We start from the raw sequence: 20,324 nt of genomic DNA, 5'->3' as shown, positions 1-20,324 counted from the left end.
GGCTGAACAATCCCAACTCTCTCAGCCTGGCCTCATAGGAGAGGTGCTCCAGCCCTCGGATCATTTTGGTGGCCCTCTTCTGGACCCGCTCCAGCACGTCCATGTCCTTCTTATGCTGAGGGCCCGAGATCTGGACGCAGTACTCCAGATGAGGTCTTACCAGAGCAGAGTAGAGGGGCAGAATCACCTCCCTCGACCTGCTGGCCACGCTGCTTTTGATGCAGTCCAGGATACGGTTGGCTTTCTGGGCTGCAAGTGCACATTGCTGGCTCATGTCCAGCTTTTCATCTACCAGTACCCCCATGTCCTTCTCCGCAGGGCTGCTCTCAATCTCTTCATCCCCCAACCTGTACTGATACTGGGGGTTGCCCCATCCCAGGTGCAGGACCTTGCACTTGGCCTTGTTGAACCTCATGAAGTTCACACAGACCCACCTCTCCAGCTTGTCCAGGTCCCTCTGGATGATATCTCGTCCTCCTGGTGTGTCAACCACACCACTCAGCTTGGTGTCATCTGCCTGTAGTGTTGCATGGGGTTGTTGTGACCCAGCACTTGGCCTTGTTAAACCTCATATAGTTGGCCTCGGCCCATTGATCCAGCCTGTCCAGGTCCGTCTGCAGGGCCTTCCTACCCTCCAGCAGATCGACACTCCCACCCAGTTTGGTGTCATCTGCAAACTTACTGAGGGTGCACTCAATCCCCTCATCCAGATCCTTGATAAAGACATTAAACAAGGTTGGCCCCAAAACTGAGCCCTGGGGAACACTGCTTGTGACTGGCCGCCAACTGGACTTAACTCCATTCACCACAACTCTCTGGGCTCGGCCACCTAGCCAGTTTTTTACCCAGCGAAGAGTACACCCATCCAAGCCATGAGCTGCCAGCTTCCCAAGGAGAATATTATGGGAGACTGTGTCAAAGGCTTTACTAAAGTCCAGGTAGATGACATCCACAGCCTTTCCTTCATCCACCAGGCGGGTCACCAGGTCATAGAAGGAGATCAGGTTGGTCAAGCAGGACCTGCCTTTCATGAACCCATGCTGGCTGGGCCTGATCCCCTGGTTGATCTGCACTTGCCTGTTGAGTTCACTCAATATGAACCGCTTCATAATGTGCTGCTTATTTTCCTACAGAAAATTAAGCATTTTCATTAGTGCTGGGCAAGCAGGAAAAACTGTGGTGCTTCATACAATAAATAAACACTAAATTTTAAAAGTCCTCCATATTTACCTGGCTGATACTGAGAAGACACAGACTGAGAAAGGTTTATGAAAACAAATAGTGTGGATGTTTTCAGTCCTTCCTGGAGATTATGAAATTTCAGTTACTACTTTTGCTGTAGCTCTGAGGTCCATTTTGCAACCTTTCTTTTAATCTTTCTCATACCTTCTGTCTCTCTCACCGGGACAACAATTCTTTTTACTCCGTATTTCCCATTAAAAAAACAACACTTCCAAGTGTTTTTTTCCAGGCCAAATCCATGTTTTTCCCAGGATTTGGCAAAATTTTTTCAGTCTCATTGTACAGCTTCTGTGAAGTTCTCCACATCTTAACTCTGATTCAGCTCCTAATCCTGCCTGCATAGTTTTGATAAATGAGTCTGACCACCTCAGCTTTAGAGTACAGTAGATTTGGGTCTGGATCTCTGGCAGAAATGCTTTATCCTGGTATTGAAAGATAACTTGGAGCAAACATACCTAATCTGGAAAGTAGCCTGGACCTAGTCCAGAGGCAAATAGTGAAATCTGGGCCTGTTCTTTCTGAGGGCTAGTGTATTTGTAAGCTGTTTGTCCAATTTTCATTGCCCATGGATATTATAACTGCTAATTTGTGGGGTTTACCCCAGAAAATGTTCTTGTTCTGGCTTTTCCTCTCTTTGTGCAAGACAATATCATAATTTGGTTGGTTTCATACAGCAAGTGTTCAGCTCACTCCTGTGAGTGCAATATAATCATCCACCAAGACAAACAGGGATACTCACCTCTGGGCAAATACTCCATCATTCATCCTATCATGCCAGTCTCTCTGGAGTATGATCATTTAATAGCTAATGTCTTCCAGCAGGTAGGCTTTTAACAGTCCATGGGTTGCTGGCATGAATTTGGCATTTTTATCTCTCTACTTATAGTTTCATCCTCCATGATGGGTCTTATCAACCCCTTGTCTTGTGGAGAGGACAGAAATCTCTTCAGCTGAAGCTTTGATGGTCTTATTTGTCCAAATTTGCACTTCTGTCAGACTCTTGGCTGCAGCTCTACATTTCATATGTGAGGCTGTTATGATCCATTTAAATGCCTATGGGGATCTCAGCAAGCTTTTTGAAAAGATTAATGACTTAGCTGTGGTTTTTATGATAGTGTTTCTAAAGAAAAGGCTGCATTCCTAATAAGGTTATTTCTACAAGCCAAAATTTGCATTGCTTACCATAAAAGACAAATAGATAGACTTTAACTACAAAACATCTGAAGGTTTGTTGCCCATTTTTGTCATTTGGAGATCAGTTTTGTATAAGAAAAGGGAAATAAAGATGGGAAAAAGGAAATAAATATGAAATGCATCAGCTTTAAAATGACAGGATAGGAAGGCTATGGATGTGAAGAATTTACTTTAGATTCTTGTACCGTACGGACATACCTTTGTTAGACTGTTATTGCCTACAGTCTTATGTTTTTATTTGGACATGACAATAAATAAAAGTAATTTAAAATAATGCTTGAATTTTCATAAGATTTGTTCAAGATTTGAGTAGTTAGAAAAAGATTAACTGAGTCATATGCTAAATTGCATTTCCTAATGCAACCACCAAATAGCAGGCTGGAAGGAGAGAGTTACATTTGTGCTTTTGTTGAACTGTTGACCTAACAGGGTACAATTTTTTAAGTGCATTTGAAACTTGTGTTTTATACTCTTTAGTGAGTATTAGTTAAACGTCTGTCAAATATCAGGGATCATCTCACATGCAACAACTGGTTTTGGCTAAAATTTGACTGCTATCTGTACTGATTTTCAAAATGTGATGTTTGCCTAGTGTAAATCTTCTTCATTTATTGTGAAGTTGAGTGACCTAGTGTGGTGACAGCTTCATTTATGAGTGGTACCACATTAATAAGATCAGACTTCTGACCCTTACTTTCTCTAGCATTCTGTCTCTTTTGTGTTACATATTGGTAGAATTGATAATTTAAATGAGATTTTCTTTTTCAAACTGTAAAGAGCCTTAACTTAACAGGTAGTTTTTATTAGCATTTCTTTTAAGCACATTCTACAGGTGTATTCCTGTAAGACTAGTAGACAAAGTTGAAATTAGAAAATTGAAAATTTAACATAAAAGGAAACTTACAAGGGAAAATAATAATTTTAGATACTGTCATCATGTATTGCCCTCACCTTAAGTATATGAAAATGCTAGTAAAATCTGTCCTTCTAAATGAATGTGTGTTAGAAAAAATGCCTGCATTTGTGAGTAAATGAAGAAGAAGCAATCCAGATTATTGAGATATAAACCAGAGCAGAACAGATGCACAATTCTGTGGCACCTATTGCTTTTTTCCCAAGTTACATTTCTTTTTTTCTAAACAGATAAACATTTATTTATTTAAGTTACATAGTCACTTTTATTATTATCTTCTGGTTGTTTCATAAGAAAAAAGGAGAAATTATAAAATTAGCTATTGAAAATATCTTCCAATATTTGCAGAGTAAATCTCTTTGGAACATAACACATTGTCTGACTCTAAATGCTATACATCTGTTGTTTGATTTGCTGTTACAAACACTATATGCAACAGAGAAGGGAAATATGGTTACAGACTCTCTGATGATATTGCAGCCAATTTTCACAAATGCTGACTATGCCCCGGTTAAGATTGTGTCAGATGATGAACAGACTAGCAGGAAGACACAGATGTCTGCCTGGAGCAAGCAATGAGGAGCCATGGAGTCCTGTTTACGCTACGACCTGCTCTGGTCAAAGGGTAAGAAACATCTGGACAGCTGTGCAGTTTGCCCAGGGCACTCTTCTGCAAGGCCAGAGTGGTGTTCAGTGTGGAAAACATAACAGAGACCCCTCAGATCCCTTGCTAAGTAACACACGTGATCACATTTGCATTGCACAGGGACATTGCAAACCTGGGATACCACCACAGACCCAGAAATGGACCTTAATCTTTTCAGTGATTCTCCAGCCTGTTTCCCACTGTGACATGTCAGTTGGTACTACGTGCTGGAAATTTATTGGCAGTTGTCCCAATGTTAATACATGATTCTGACAAGTGCTCTGGAAAACCGAGCTGCTTCAGCATGACTTCTTCTGACACCTGCAAGGGGAAAAACTTTCTCTGAAGCCCCCTGGCCCAGAGAAGCCTGTGAGCTTTCATGTAAACTGTCTTTGTGGCAAAGCAGTTGATGCTTGCATGTAGAAAGATTACTTTTAAAGGCAGATATCTTCTTATTTTAGTCTTATAGGCTCATTTTATGATGGCCAGGGTTGTCTTTGGTTTGAAGGTTCTCAGCATAGTTTTTAATCTGGGTGCTAAACTGAATGAAGTAAAGAAACTGTGTATTATTTCTCAAGATGATGCTGAGGTCACAGAAACTTGACTGTACAGCTGCTTACATGAGTTTTACATCAGTCTACATTTTCAATTATTCTTGATTTGCAATTTTGTCAAGAGAATTTCTCCCCTGAAGCACAGCGTGAATTTACAAAAGCAAAAGGAGTACACCAGATTCATCTCTCAAAGTTTGGGGAGTAAATTAAGTCTTTGGTTTTGAATCTTTTGCATTATTTGCCTTTAAAAAAAAAGACCCAAATAAAAGAATAAAACCTGTTTTCCTTATTCATAACACTTAAAGGTTAGTTGTGTGTTTCTCCTTCAGGGTTACCATGGTGATGAGAGTAATGTTAAGGCCTAGCTAGGCAGGTACTAGATTAGGCTAAAGTCATTTCTCCTTCTTTTCACCTGCAAAATGCATGGCCAGAAGATGAATAGTGTCATTTAGAGCACTCATTCCTCTGACAGGCTCCTGTAAGCTCAGCCCCAAGAGTTCACATTAAAACATGGGCAGAAATTTTGCAGGGCTAAATTGCACTGCAAAAGGAGGCTGGCTTTCAAATTATATCAAAATTTACAAATATATCACTGGAATCAATAAAACTCAGCAACAGCAACAATAAAAGCCCCAGCTCTACCCTCTGATCAAGAAGAAAATGGAGAGGGGAGAATATGCAGGCAGAGGAGGCTGAATGATTTCTTTTTTTAGTGATGCTGAAACTGTTACTTACTGCAATGCCTCATTAGCTCTCCGAGGCAGGGCTCTCCCAGCTGCATAGGCTGTTTCACAGTCTTAATGTTAACTCTGATTCTGATAAAGTTGCCCTGTTGTGTTGTTGGGCTCAGGTGTCTCTTCCCAGCTTTCTCTGATCCACTTACTATTCTGAGTAATGCTACTGATCTGCCAAAGAGGAACTACAACCACAAACTCCTATGAAAGTCAGCCTCAAGAAGACTTTAAAATGTTATTTATTTTTTTGCTGTGCTTCAGGGCAGTCATTTGTGTCTGCATCAGGCAGATGTTTGTCTACCATGCTCTCAAAGAATTTCAGAAGATAGCTACAGCTACCTTACAACTCCGGGTTGGAATTACTCTTCCTATTTTGGCTTTCCCTTCACATACAACTTTTAATTTAACTTTCTTTACAATATGCACATATATGATTAATATCAATCTTCATTTAATATCAAATAAGTGTGTATAATCTGGTTCTTCCATCAGCCCCCCCCCCCCCCCCCCAATTTTAGTACTTCATATCTTAATTTCACTCTCAAATAAACTGTGAGGTTGGCATTGGTAGCTTAAAAATGTATTTAGATGCATATAGGCTGGGGTTCTTTATTTAATTTTTGAAAAACTAACTGCTTTGTGGTATATTCCTCTTAAGCAGAAGTGGAAAAATGTTATCACTCTCCTTCATAGGTTGGTTTATTTATGGCATATGCAGTTAATGGATATTTCTAATGCCTCTTATGCAGTAAGTGGATTACCTGATGCCAGCTATTTCATTTCAAATATCTCACATTTTCTTATTTAAGATCATCAACATATTTTTACATTAATTATTTAACTGCCATTTCCAATCTTTTTAGTCAGGCACGCTTCTGCCTACTCAGGGCACAATTAGTCACTGCATTATTATAGATATAAACCAGTTTAAGTGAATAAAAAGTAATTTGCACATTTTGAACACAGTTACATTTTGTTCTGAATATTTTTACCCTGAAGATTGGCTTTCAGTTTCACATTAAGACATTTTTGTTTTTCAAAATGGGATAGTTAAGGCTTATGCAGTTGTTTTCTTATTTTAGATCCTGAATTGCTTTTAAAAACTATACTTCCACTTGGCTATTGACTCCCTTCTCATCCACCAATAGCAAAAAGACAACACAGCAAGTAAAACAATTCTGAATTAATGTTAAGGGGTGTAATAAGCCAATTAATATACACAGTCTATCTACTATACTTGTTCTCATTGGAAGCACAAAATGCATAGCTAACCCTCTTTTCTATAAATGTAGATTCATACCTGTTCTTTGTCACAACGTGTGGTGCACTACAACCACCATTTCCAGCTTCTTAGCCAAATATTTTCTTTCTCAAATTGTGTTTATAGATGTTTGATTCAATAGTTGGTTGCACTGATGATTTTGGAAAGAATTGTGTATCAGAGGTTGGGAGGATGAAAGGCTGAAGCTCTATGTTTGAGACACAGTTAAGGTTTTGTTCCATGTTCTTGGGTCCTAGGTATTACTGTAATACTAATCATAAAAAAAAGGTAAATTTATAAACAGTAGAATATCTGCCCTGATGCAACTTGAAAATGAAAAATAAAATATGGCCATGCTATTTGCTAAGCATTTCTGAGACCGGGAGACAGTAGAAGCACACTAAAGAAAATCAACAGCTAAGAAAAAATATCTTAAGGTTGGGGAAGAACATTTCCTCATCAGGAAACAGGTCAACTCTCTTTTTCAACTTTTAATGGGATTGTAAAATGAAAGGGGACTTATTTCATGACCCCTATTCATCTTTCTTATCTGCATTTCTTTTTGCTCTCTTGCAAAGCAAGCTTTGAGTCTTTTGGAATATTAACCTTGATGGTTCAGCAAGAGGTACCTTTCTCCTTAACTAAACATTAGGTGTGTATTTGGATCAAAAATATTCATGAGCAAAAGTTACAAATATTACAGGATATCTTATGTGCTTCTTAGAAAGATTTATTTTATTGTAAATCTTTCCCTAAACAGAAGAATGTAAAGAAAGATCTATAATGCACATGAAAGAATGTTACACTAAGACAAGTGAAGATTTTCCATTTTACTCCCAGATGATTGTCTTTCTTTGAGTAATGTCATAAAGAAATAACTCCATCAGTGGACAAAGTTTAAATATATTTCCAATTTGTTATGCCTGAAATATAAATAACCAAATGACACTTTCACAAGTACATACAAATTTCTCTTAATTTGTCCCTTTGTCCTCATGCAAATAATAAGCCTTCCTTCATAAAGGAATATTCTTTTTATTAATGCAGTCCTAGAGAGCTGCAATTTGTCTTTCCATCTACCTTCTTTCATGAAGAAAGTCAGTGGAACTTCTGTCAGTAACCTCTATCATATTGTTCTAAATTTTCCTCATGTAAGAGTCAGCAAAACAGCAGATAACAAATGCCAATGAAGTGTCTCTTGTGAGGCTGCCAGCCCTTCAAGGCTTTCACATGCTCCATGAATTAAATGGGATGAGCACTGAGTTACCAGGACTCCAAAGGAGGGCTAACATTAAAGCGGCACTGTTTGTGCCACCAGCGCTAGAAACCTGTGCATCAGTTTCATTCCCAAAACCTCATTTTAATGGTGTAACTGCTTTTGCACAGAGGATGGCTATGACTGCCTTTTTTGCCTTTTTTGCTGCTACTGCAAAACCTGCTTGCCTCTTTTGAAATTTAAAATTGTTCAGTCTCAACTAGCACAAACTTGACCTTGCAAAACTTTACTAACACAAATAGTCTCAATCATAAAAGCAGAGCTGTTTGTGTGTACAATTATCCCTCATATGAGTAGAAATATGCAAGACTGACCTTTAAAACATGCTCTCTGGGCTATCGTAACTTAAGAAAAAGAAGACTATTTTTCCCTTTTAATCTAGGTGGCAAAGCTAGCAAATAATTTATAGTATGAATTAATTGCTTTTCCTTTTTTGAAAAACAAATCTTAATAATTGACTTGTTTTAATTTGAAAAGATATTATTCTGAATATAGAGTATGTGCTTTTTCATGAAATATTTAGTGAGGCTGTTTAATACTGTAAATGCATTCACTATGTATCAGCAGCACCCACATTAACCTTAGCAGACTGAAACTGCTCCATCCATTGACTCAATGGGCTGTGAAATAAAAACGTTCTCTCCATAAGCATTGACACACTAGACATCAGTGGCTTGAAGCTCCCATGATGAGTTACCAAGTGAATGATACTCTAATAAGACCTTTTTTCAGCCCTGACATGACAGATTTACAGTACCAAAGAAATGGAATGAAGCCTCTTTTTTTTTTTCAGGGTTCTTCAGTTTAATGTATATTTGATAGTTAAAGTAGTTACATTTAGAGGTTATTTCAATGCTGTCCAAGCTTTATGTGAAATTTTCAAAAATGCTTTTTTTTTACTTGTGATGCTAAATCTAATTTTCAGTAGACATTTGGGGGACAGACATATTCCTATTGCTCATTGCAAATGGCTAGAGCAGATTTTACATGCTCCACCCTTCTGTCAGCTAGTAGTTACTGTCTCTCCACAGGACTGGTGTAGAGCCAGGGAATGGATTGAATGAGTCCTAGTCACACTTCAGTGTACAGTTGTCTTAATTAAAACTGCCAGGTAAGGTGGTTTGAGTGGCTGACACTGCACTGTAGAGGCTTAGGGGACAATGTATGTCCCACCCTTTTGTCTGAACCCTGGCAGTGATAGTCCTCAGCTTCTGCAGAGGACTTTTCTATGTGCCTTAGAAATAAAGTCAAATGTGGACTGTCTTTTGAAAATGTTATCTTTAGATTTATTCTTACCCTCAACCAAAGCTCCAAACACTTGATTTAGTTGTATCCCTGCTTCCTTTCTCACCTTTGCTCCCTTGGCTGCAGTGTTAGCCTACCTGAGGGTGGAAATGTGTATGCAGACAATACAGCAAATTGTGCTTGATATGAAGTACATTTTACTGTGGATGCCAAGCATTTCTCAGCCAACATAGAGCACAGCATTGCTTCATGAAGGCAGGTGAATCTTTCTTGCTGGAAAGATTAATCCTTGCCCACTCCCTGCATGGTTCCAGTCACTCTGGGTCATTCTTAGACCACTCACTGCAATGGACTTAGCCACCTGTAACAGCATCTAAATTCAAGGAATTGGTGAGAGCTGTGGGTAGCCTGCTGCTCCTGAACAGTCAATGCTGGAAAGCTAAGTTAGACACTCTGGAGGGTCTGCATGGTCATCTTTCTAAGGGTCTTTAGCTGACTTGGAATTTTTTCCAGGATCAAAGGTTATGACTGTATTGCCAAAGGCTTTTATTGATATACATTTCCCATGACTCTGGCTATTTTTGTTATTCCTTGTTGTTGCTTCACTCTTAGTGGGAAGGGTAAGGAGAGTATATACGTTACCACTAGAAAACTTTCCAGTTCTTTCTGCCCTCCAGATAGGGTGGATACTCTCTACTGTAATATAAGATTCATCCAAAGAATTTAATTTGAAAGGCAGGAGGTCCCTGAAGATACCAAATCTTTCAAAACCAGATTTTCACATTTCAGCTTCAGAATCGCAGGTTATAGAATGGTAGGTTAGAAAAGATTATACGTTTAAGTTGGATGAGGCACTTGCTGCTGCATTGTGATTCTTACTCGGTGTTCAAAATACATGTAAAGCTGCTAGCACATATAACAGCAGAAGTCCACTTGGGTTTGCTTGTTGTCACCTTCAGTCGCTTGTTCTCAGCTGGGTTTCATTTTGATGGGACTGTCTGTTAGGATCACACTGACAAAGTCACATGACCAGTTCTTTGGTCCCCAAAAGGATTTGCTAGGGCAGAGAACTCTTCCCACTCTCTCCAAGGTCTGCTACTCTGCATTTTGATGTCAGTGTCCTGGTTTCGGCTGGGATAGAGTTAATTTTCTTCCTAGTAGCAGGCATAGTGCTGTGTTTTGGATTTAGTAGGAGAAGAATGTTGATAACACGCTGATGTTTTTAGTTGTTGCTGAGTACTGCTTATGCTAGTCAAGGACTTTTTCAGCTTCCCATGCTCTGCCAGGTGCACAAGAAACTGGGAGGGGGCACAGCCAGAATAGTTGATCCAAACTGACCAAAGGGCTATTCCATACCATATGACATCATGCTCAGGATATAAACTGGAGGGGGGTGGCCGGGGAGCAGCGATCGCTGCTCGGGAACTGTCTGGGTATCGGTCGGCGGGTGGTGAGCAATTGCATTGTGCATCACTTGCTTCGTGTATCATTATTATTATTATCATTATTATACTGTTACTATTAGCATTACTATTTTACTTTATTTTCAATTATTAAACTGTTCTTATCTCAACCCAGGAGTGTTTCTCACTCTTACTCCTCCGATTCTCTCCCCCATCCCATCGGGGTAGGGGGAGTGAGCGAGCGGCTGCGTGGTGCTGAGTTGCTGGCTGGGGCTAAACCACGACAGTCAGTCATAGCCTGCACAGACAGACCTGTATCGAGTCTTTCTGTTCACCTGAGACAGTAACAAGACACCTCAATGGGCTTTTATGCTGCACCTACACATGCTGGCCCTGCTTGCAGGTGAGTCTGTTCCCACCCACTGAGGCCAAGGAGCATGAGTGACCTAGACCTGCGGAGCTCCTCTGACCCCTGAAAACACACAATAGTAAAAGTCCACCTCCACACAGAGTTTTATCACTTGCTTTATATATTTTAAATAAATAATTTATATTTTCAACAACTATATGGTTGCCAAACACAAAATCTTTTTAATCCAGGTATGGTCATGATATGAAATACTGCAGGAAGCTGGCCATCAGTATGTTTTTGTGTTAGTGGATACAGCAGGAAAGTGGCCATTTCTACGTGTGCCTGCTGCTAACCTTCTACCCTGGGGGATATTAATTGTGTCAAAGAAGAAACGAGATCTCACTATTTCCTTGTCAATAAACAAGTTAGAGAACTTTTCAAAAGGATGCTGTGATAATGATTTTGCTGTGAGCCAAGTTTATCTACACATAGTTAAAAAATAATAAAAAACTTCATGAGACAGACCAGATAAGTATCTTTGAAGAGAGATGAGTCCTGATTGCTAACTTCTCCACAGTGTCCCCATACCCATGAAGGCTACAGCTTTATAAAATGAAAAGTAGCAGATAGAGTCAGCTTGCTGTGGAGATTGGAGATTATTTTATTAATTTAAAAATTATAACATCTTAAATTTTATCTGCTATAAATTGAATGAATGGAACCATGATGCATTGAAGTATTAATAAGCTTTCAATTAAACTTTGCCATAGTGTTCTTACTCAGTTATTCTTTCCACTACCAGCTAGAAGGAACCCCTTTTATAATACAGCTGTAAATGTTGGACCCCAATTTCTACTTTATAATGTGATGATAATATAATGCACATTCTACAAAATATCTGTAATTATGTATTTGTATGAGTCATCATAATTGCTCCTCTAGTATTATACAGCTTTAAATCTTTATATAGAGGTTATTTGTTAGCACTCATGTTATTCTAACAGTAATTTGTATTTAATATCACACTGTGTCTGCTTTTGATTATATTTTATAATAAGATGCAGCAGGATTAGCTATCAGATGATTCTTAATTTGCATAATGAGCTAATTGAATCTTCTGAATTTGGAGGCAATCATCCCAGAACCTTGTTTTTGAAAACCCGTAGTCCCAAGTACCAGGGACAAACACCATGCAAAGGGAAGTATTTCCTGGAATGTAGGGCAATTCAAAGCAGAATTTATTGAACACCTTCTTCAGTAGGTTCATATGTCAGTTGTGAAAGAAATCAGATATTTGATAGAGGGCATATAGGGGTAACAAATTCCAGAATATCCATTTTAAGTTGATCATCAAAAATTTCACGTTTCCTGAACTCTTGCTTTAACCAGAGTCCCTAATTTCAAAGTGAACACCATGTCTGTGTGTGAAGTACTTTTTATATATACGTATACATGTGCACATATATGCATATGTTACATGCTACATATGTTTGTGTATATTAAATTAGATATTTATATACATATGGCATATATTGTGTGTATACATCAAATTTCTCAAAGTGTATAATTAGAAACATTGGAAATTCTTATGCAGAGTGATTTATCTCATGTATAATAGGTGATTTTTAGACCCTGAGTATTTTCCACCTCTCTCCCTGAAGTCTGAGCAACAGTTTCACACAGCTCACTTGTTAATTACAGGGTGCCATCCTCATCCTGAAGTAATTTATATAGGCTGGCAGTCATTCTAATACCCAGTATATCCTCATAGCTGCTTGATCTAAATCTACTGCAAATAGCAGTGGCGAGAACAGGTAACCCGATCTTAATGTACTTGTATCATTTGCTACACAATATAATTAACATAAGAAAAATATTTATTTGAAAGCTATTATACTTGCAGATTTTACTCTTAAATGACCACTTTACCTCAGAGTCAGGTGCTGGCAGAATCTAACTCAGTGTGCAATGCTCCCTGCTGTTTATTTGGGTTTGATTGTGTGTGTGTGTTACCCTTTGGTGTTATTACTCTCTTAGGAGGGTAAAATATATGATATAATATAAAATATATTTCTATACTTACATATATAATAAACATTTCTAGTACAAAATATATTAATATGTATATGTATACATACAAAGTTAGGCTTCTTAGACATCCTTCCTATTGAAAGGAGGGTACTTCAGACCCATTTCACTTTGAATTTTGCCCCATGTGATCAGTTTTGGTCTTTCATGTGCAGTTACAGGGCCAGTGTGGCAACATAAAAAACATAAATTTAAGGTCCACGTAAGCAAACAGGCCTCAATCGCAATGTCTAAAATGCTTTAAATAGATGCTACTTCTACAGTGGCTTCCGTAAATTGTATTTTATCTGGAGGATTGAAGTCTACTTCTAAACAACTGAGTATTAACGAAGTGCAACAATACACTGTTTCTCTATCATATGCAGTTTTAGAGCTAATCATATTTAAATTAAGTTGTGTTGAGGATCTTCTGTCCCTAATGTGTACGGACAGCACCATTCCTTCTGCTAATCTCAGGGACCTAGATCAATGATTTCCACAGAGGAAAATCACTCAGGGTTTAGGGAGGAATCAGACTTCACTGCTGTTCCCCCCTGTCCTGGTTTCAGCTGGGATAGAGTTAATTTTCTTCCTAGTAGCAGGCACAGTGCTGTGTTTTGGATTTAGTAGGAGAAGAATGTTGATAACACGCTGACGTTTTTAGTTGTTGCTGAGTACTGCTTATGCTAGTCAAGGACTTTTTCAGCTTCCCATGCTCTGCCAGGTGCACAAGAAACTGGGAGGGGGCACAGCCAGAATAGTTGATCCAAACTGACCAAAGGGCTATTCCATACCATATGACGTCATGCTTGGTATAGAAACTGGGGGGGGGGGGGTTGGGCGGGGAGCAGCGATCGCTGCTCGGGAACTGTCTGGGTATTGGTTGGTGGGTGGTGAGCAATTGCATTGTGCATCACTTGCTTTGTATATTGTTATTACTATTATTATTATATTGTTGTTATTATTATTTTACTTTATTTTATTTCAATTATTAAACTGTTCTTATCTCAACCCAGGAGTGTTTCTCACTCTTACTCCTCCGATCCTCTCCCCCATCCCATCGGGGTAGGGGGAGTGAGTGAGCAGCTGCGTGGTGTTTAGTTGCTGGCTGGGGCTAAATCACGACACCCCCGTATTGCTATCTCAAGGTCTCCTGTCAGACTGTGTGTGTAAGAGAATGGGCAGAAGGTTTATTCTCCTGATTCAGGTCCCTCAGATCCTTTTAAGTTTTCATTGAGATACTCTCTCTCGTATTCTGTTATATGTTTAAGTCACTGATCTAACCCGATGGAACCAAATTTCTGCTAAGCAGTGGAAAAGTACAGCTAGCAAATGCTCCCTTCTGAAGATCAAATCCCTGACTGTGCAAGGTGAATTCAAAAGATGTAATCTCATGGTTAGGGCACTGCATTAGGATTTGGAAAACTGAGTTTTGCTGGTCAGCTCTGGCCTCTTTTGAAAATGACTTTGGGTCAGACCCTTAAATGTATGTGAGTCTATTTTTTGCTAGCACTGGTGGAGTTTACGCATTCAAGATGCAGATTCTTGGAATCATCTAGGTTTTTTTTGTTGACGTCATTGTTGTCCAGTAAATCATAATAATAGGAGGCTATTCTGCTAGAAATAATTCTGCTGATACCCTTGGAGAGGTATTATGACCACAAGTATGTTCAAATAGATAGACCAACAGAGACCAAATTGAATAAATCTAAGGAGGGTACACATGCAAATAGCTGTTAGATGATGTCTTTAATGGTTGAAAGCACAACAAAGCTTTAGTAGCCAAATTTGATAGTTTTTCTTTACTTTAAATATGTATAAGACAAAAAAAGGTGTTTGAACTGGGACTCCTTATGTTCAGTTTTATTTCAAAATAGATAATATGTTTTAAGTAGCAGACCCCTAGAGTGCTGTCATGTTGCTAAGAATGTGTATTTTGCAAAGTTAGAGGTGTGCAAGAAAAGGGACTAGACAGACAACTAAAAAAAAAAAGGAATGTCCTTCAAATAAGTCTGAGGTTGTTTGCTGGAAATTGGTTGTTATCAGAAATATGGTTTCTATCTTTGAGGGGTTTGGGGTTCTAGCAATAGTTGGCTATCAGATCAACTGAGAGATCTTGCTCAGCATTCAGAACATCTTGTATAAGTGCATAAGATAGGCACCATACCAGGGGTCTCTGTTGAATGACAGGGAGCAAAAGCACCTGTAATTATTTTGAATTGCTCAAGTTCTTCACTCTCTTTAATTTAGAAGCCAGTGCTATCACAGTTTATGAGTTATGAGCATCCCATGCAGCTCGTATGTTTAAAGATTTCCAACTTGCTAGAAGGTGGCCTTGACATTTTTGTAAGAGGTTTCTGGCACAGTGGATTCCTCTCCAGAACAATATGATGATAGAAGAGGTTTGAAAAGTTTAAATTAACACCTAGCATGAAGAGCTTATTATCCAATAAGTTACAAACTTCTTTGTATTCATTAGTGTTTTGTAGCTGTTAGCGTTTATTCATCCAATGCTCAAATTAAGGATTTTTTTGTCACAGCAGAAGCTTGCAGTCTGGGAACATAGTCTGGAGGAAGCAAAGCATGACTAAAATGCTGGCAGACAGATTATTGGCTGGTGTTGTGCAGGAGGAAGCCTCTAAACTAAGAACTTCTCAATCAATAGAGACAGCCTGTATGTGGCTGGGACTGGGAGACTGAAAGCTTCTGAACCACAGAGCCTAAAAGCTGCAGCTAAAGATTTCTTTACTCAAACCATGGATTTTTGATCCTGAGACATAGCAGCTAAAATAAATCCTGGAATGTGTAATCAGCTCATGATTACATGCCTGTTGGATATCTGAGTCATTCCTGTCGGAATCAGCTGATGGTGATGGATATATGCCTTCTCTGTGGGATCTAAAACACAGTGCCCTCCAATGACTTGTTTGAATAGCCTCCAAAACAGGGAGTATTGGCCACATCAACATTCGCCTGCTGGTCTGTAACAAGTTTTGAACTCATGGTGAAAGTAGTTCTACCTCACTTACAAAACAAATGGAGGCCTGGAGAAATCCTTTTCTTGTTTGGTGTCCTGACTTACTGAGAAGGCATTTGGGAAAGCAGTGAGTGAAGTGAAGGAGACTGCAGAAATTTTAGGCCAAGTCAGTGCCATGGAAATCTGTTTCTGATACACCATGTAAAAGTGCATTTTAGCCATTTGTACAGGTAAACTATTCCATTTAGAATCACAGAGTCATAGAATCGTTTAGGTTGGAAAAGACCTTTAACATCATCCAGTCCAAACATTAACTTAACACTGCCAAGTCCACCACTGAACCAATAAAGGGTAGAGTAATAATTTCCTGTTTCCTGGCTTGGTGGCTGGATTATTTTTTAACAAAAATAAAAACTAGGAATCATTAAGATTGGAAAGGATCTCTAAGGTCATCAGTCCAACCATCAACCCAACACCACCATGCCTACTAAACCATGTCCATGGGGGACGATCACTTCCCTAGTCCTGCTGGCCACACTATTCCTGATACAAGCCAGGATGCTGTTGGCCTTCTTGGCCACCTGGGCACACACCACACACACACAGAGCCAGTGCTCACGTTCAGCCGGCTGTCGACCAACACATCCAGGTCCTTTTCGGCCAGGCAGCTTTCCAGCCACTCTTCCCCAAGCCTGTAGCGTTGCATGGGGTTGTTGCGAGCCAAGTGCAGGACCCGGCACTTGGCCTTGTTAAACCTCATACAATTGGCCTCGGCTCATTGATCCAGCCTGTCCAAATCCCTCTGTAGGGATCCTTTCTACCCTCAAGCAGATCAACAATCCCACCTAGTTTGGTGTTGTCTGCAAACTTACTGAGGGCGCACTCAATCCCCTCATCCAGATCATTGATAAAGACATTAAACAAGAGTGGCCCCAAAACTGAGCCTGGGGAACACGGCTTGTGACCGGTCACCAACTGGATTTAACTCCATTCACTGCTACTCTCTAGGCTCAGCCACCCAGCCAGTTTTTTACCCAGCGAAAAGTAGATCTGCCTAGGCCATGAGCTGCCAGTTTCCTTAGGAGAATGTTGTGGGAGACTGTGTCAAAAGCTTTACTAAAGTCCAGGTAGATGACATCCACAGCCTTTCCCTCATCCACTAGGCAGGTCACCTGGTCATAGAAGGAGTTCAGGTTGGTCAAGCAGGACCTGCCTTTCATGAACCCATGCTGGCTGGGCCTGATCCCCAGGTTGACCTGCACATGCCTCTTGAGCACACTCAAGATGAACCACTCCATAATCTTCCCCGGCACCGAGGTCAGGCTGACAGGCCTGTAGTTCCCCGGATCCTCTTTCTGGCCCTTTCTTGTAGATGGGCGTCACATTGGCAAGCCTCCAGTCATCTGGGATCTCCCCTGTAAACCAGGACTGCTGATAGATGATGGAAAGTGGCTTGGTAAGCTCCTCTGCCAGCTCCCTCAGTACTCTCCGGGCAATCCCTTCTGGCCCCATAGACTTGTCATTCTCCAGGTGGCATAGCAGGTCATTAACTGCTTCCTCCTGGATTATGGGGGCTTCATTCTGCTCTCCATCCCTGTCTAAGCACCTCAGCCTTTTCCTCATCCTTGGTGGCAATATTCCCCCCCACAAACAATAAACGATGGAGATTCTCCTTGGCTGTCTTTTTGTTTTTAATGTACTTGTAAAAACGTTTTTTATTATCTCTTACAACAGTGGCCAGATTGAGTTCTAGCTGGGCTTTTGCCTTTCTAATTTCCTCTCTGCATGGCCTAACGAAATCCCTCTACCCTTCCTGAGTTGCCTGCCCCTTCTTCCAAAGGTGGTAAACTCTCCTTTTTTCCCCGAGTCCCAGCAAAAGCTCCCTACTCAGCCAGGCCAGTTGTCTTCCCCGCCAGTTCATCTTACGACACATGGGGACAGCCTGCTCCTGTGCCTTTAAGACTTCCTTCTTGAAGAAGGCCCAACCTTCCTGGACCCCTTTGCCCTTCAGAACTGTCTCCCAAAGGACTTTCCCAGCTAGTGTCCTGAACAGGCCAAAGTCTGCCCTCAGGAAGTCCATGGTAACAGTTTTGCTGCCCCTCCTCTTTACATCACCCAGAATTGAAAACTCCATCATATTGCTAAGCCCAAGACAGCCTCTGACCATGACACCTCCCACAAGTCCTTCTCTTCCACACACTCTAGGAACCTCTGAGACTGTTTCCTCTCTGCTGTGTTGTATTTCCAGCAGATGTCCAGCAAGTTTAGGTCCCCCACGAGAACAAGGGCTAGTGATTGTGAGACTTCTGCCAGCTGCTTATAGAATGCTTCATCTGCTTCTTCATCCTGCTTGGGTGGTCTATAACAGACTCCCAGCAGGTTATCTGCCTTGTTGGCTGTCCCCCTCATCCTTACCCATAAGCACTTGACCTTATCATCATAATCATTGAGCTCTATACAATTGAAACACTCCCTAACATACAGAGCCACCCCACCGCTTCTCCTTCCTTGCCTATCCCTTCGGAAGAGCTTATAGCCATCCAGTGCAGTGCTCCAGTCATGAGAATCATCCACCATGTTTCTGGCATGGCGACTAAGTCAGCTATTCGGCTGCACTATGGCTTCCAGGTCCTCCTGTTTGTTGCCCACGCTGCGTGCATTGGTGTAGATGCACTTGAGATGGGCTATCAATTTCACCCCCGATGTTGCCATACCACCCTTGGGCTCCCCTCTAGTGAGCCTGGTTATATCCCCTTCCCACTTCGAACCTAGTTTAAAGCCCTCTTGATGAATCCTGCCAAGTCATGAGCGAAGATCCTTTTCACCCTTGGAGATGGCTTAACTCCATCTGTTGCCAGCTGGCCCAGTGCTGTGTAAACTACCCCATGACCAAAAAACCAAAATTCTACCAATGGCACCAGCCTCTGAGACACTTGTTAATCAGCTGAGATTTCCTGTTCCTTTCAGTATCCTTCCCTGCCACTGACGGGATTGAGGAAAGCACTACTTGTGCTCCCGATCCTTCAACCAATCGTGCCAGTGCCCTGAAGTCCCTTTTGATTGCTTTTGGACTTCTCTCCGTAACCTCATCACTGCCAACCTGCATAACCAACAGCAGGTAGTAATCAGAAGGCTGTACCAGATCGGGGAGTTTCTTCGTAGTGTCTCTAACCTGGGCCCCAGGGAGGCAGCAGATTTCCTTGTGGGATGGGCCTGGATGGCATATTGGGCCCTCTGTTCCCCACAGGAGGGAATCACCTATGACAATTACCCTCCTTTTTTTCTTAATAGAGGCAGGCATAATGCTTGGGGCTGACTGACTCGCCCTAGGCAACCCCCTGGATGGACCTTCAGTTACATCCTCATTTGCCTGGCTCTCAACTTCCAGAGCCCCATATCTGTTGTGTAAGGGCAACTGGGAAGGTGAGGGAGGCCAGGAGGGGATTCGCTTGCCTCCCCGAGCAGGGACCTGTTTCCATTCCCCCCTGTCTCTTGGGTCCCCTCCCTCTGCTGGCTGGCAAGAGGGCAGGGGAACCTCTGCTCCTTGTGGGGCCTCCACCTGCTGCCTTGGCCCCAGGGATGGTGGGGTGTGGCTCCACCAATCTATCTCCCTCTCACACTCCCTGATACTCCTTAGCCTTTCCACTTCCTCCTTCAGCTCTGCCACCAGGCTGAGCAGATCATTCACCTGGCCACACCGAAGACATTTGCTGTCTCTGCTGCCCTCCGGTACGAGTGATGGCCTCAGGCACTCCCTGCAGCCGGAGACCTGGATGGCTGTATGTGGGTGCGGGAGCTCTGTCTGGGTCACCACCATTCCTTCTGGTGATGGCTTTTGGGCAAGTGGAAACCACAGCTGCTAGGTCCTCTCCTGGGAGGGCAATGACCACTACGTGAGTTACCCTTTAGAGCCAGGAGAGGGACTGTGCCCTGCCCGCACGCCCCGCCTGCGTCAACTGCCGCGCTGCGCCCTTCTGATGCTCCATGCCCTGTTTGCCCGTCCTGTTCGCCGTGCTCATGGTCGCTCACACTGCCTGGGCACTGCTCTTGCATGTGAGGGGGTTTGGCCGCCGTCACTCTTGTCCCCACCCACGCTGAGTCAGAGCTGCTGCTCATCAGGAGCTCGCTCTTTCCCAGTCTGGGGGTGGGGGGCTGGGGTACCCTCTCTCTCCCTGTGCTTTTGCCTTTGCACTTTTGCCACCGATTTGCCACTTTAGGAAGGGTCCCCCATCATGATCCTCTACTCTGAAGCCCTTCGCTGGTAGATGGGCCAGTGGATGCAAGAACCACTAAATTTCATGGCCAATCCCTTGAAAGTTTGCTTGTCCTTCATGTTTTGAAACACTTCATATGTATCTTTCACTGTAGCTGACATGGAGCAGCACATGGTGAAAGTTCTTCTTAGGCTTTGATATACAACCAAGTTACCCTGGTTTAAAAAATTGCAGTGAATCACCTGT

The sequence above is a fragment of the Pelecanus crispus genome, chromosome 13 (assembly GCF_030463565.1).
Source record: "Pelecanus crispus isolate bPelCri1 chromosome 13, bPelCri1.pri, whole genome shotgun sequence".
NCBI lineage: Eukaryota > Metazoa > Chordata > Aves > Pelecaniformes > Pelecanidae > Pelecanus > Pelecanus crispus.
Note: the sequence above shows the minus strand (reverse complement) of the source record.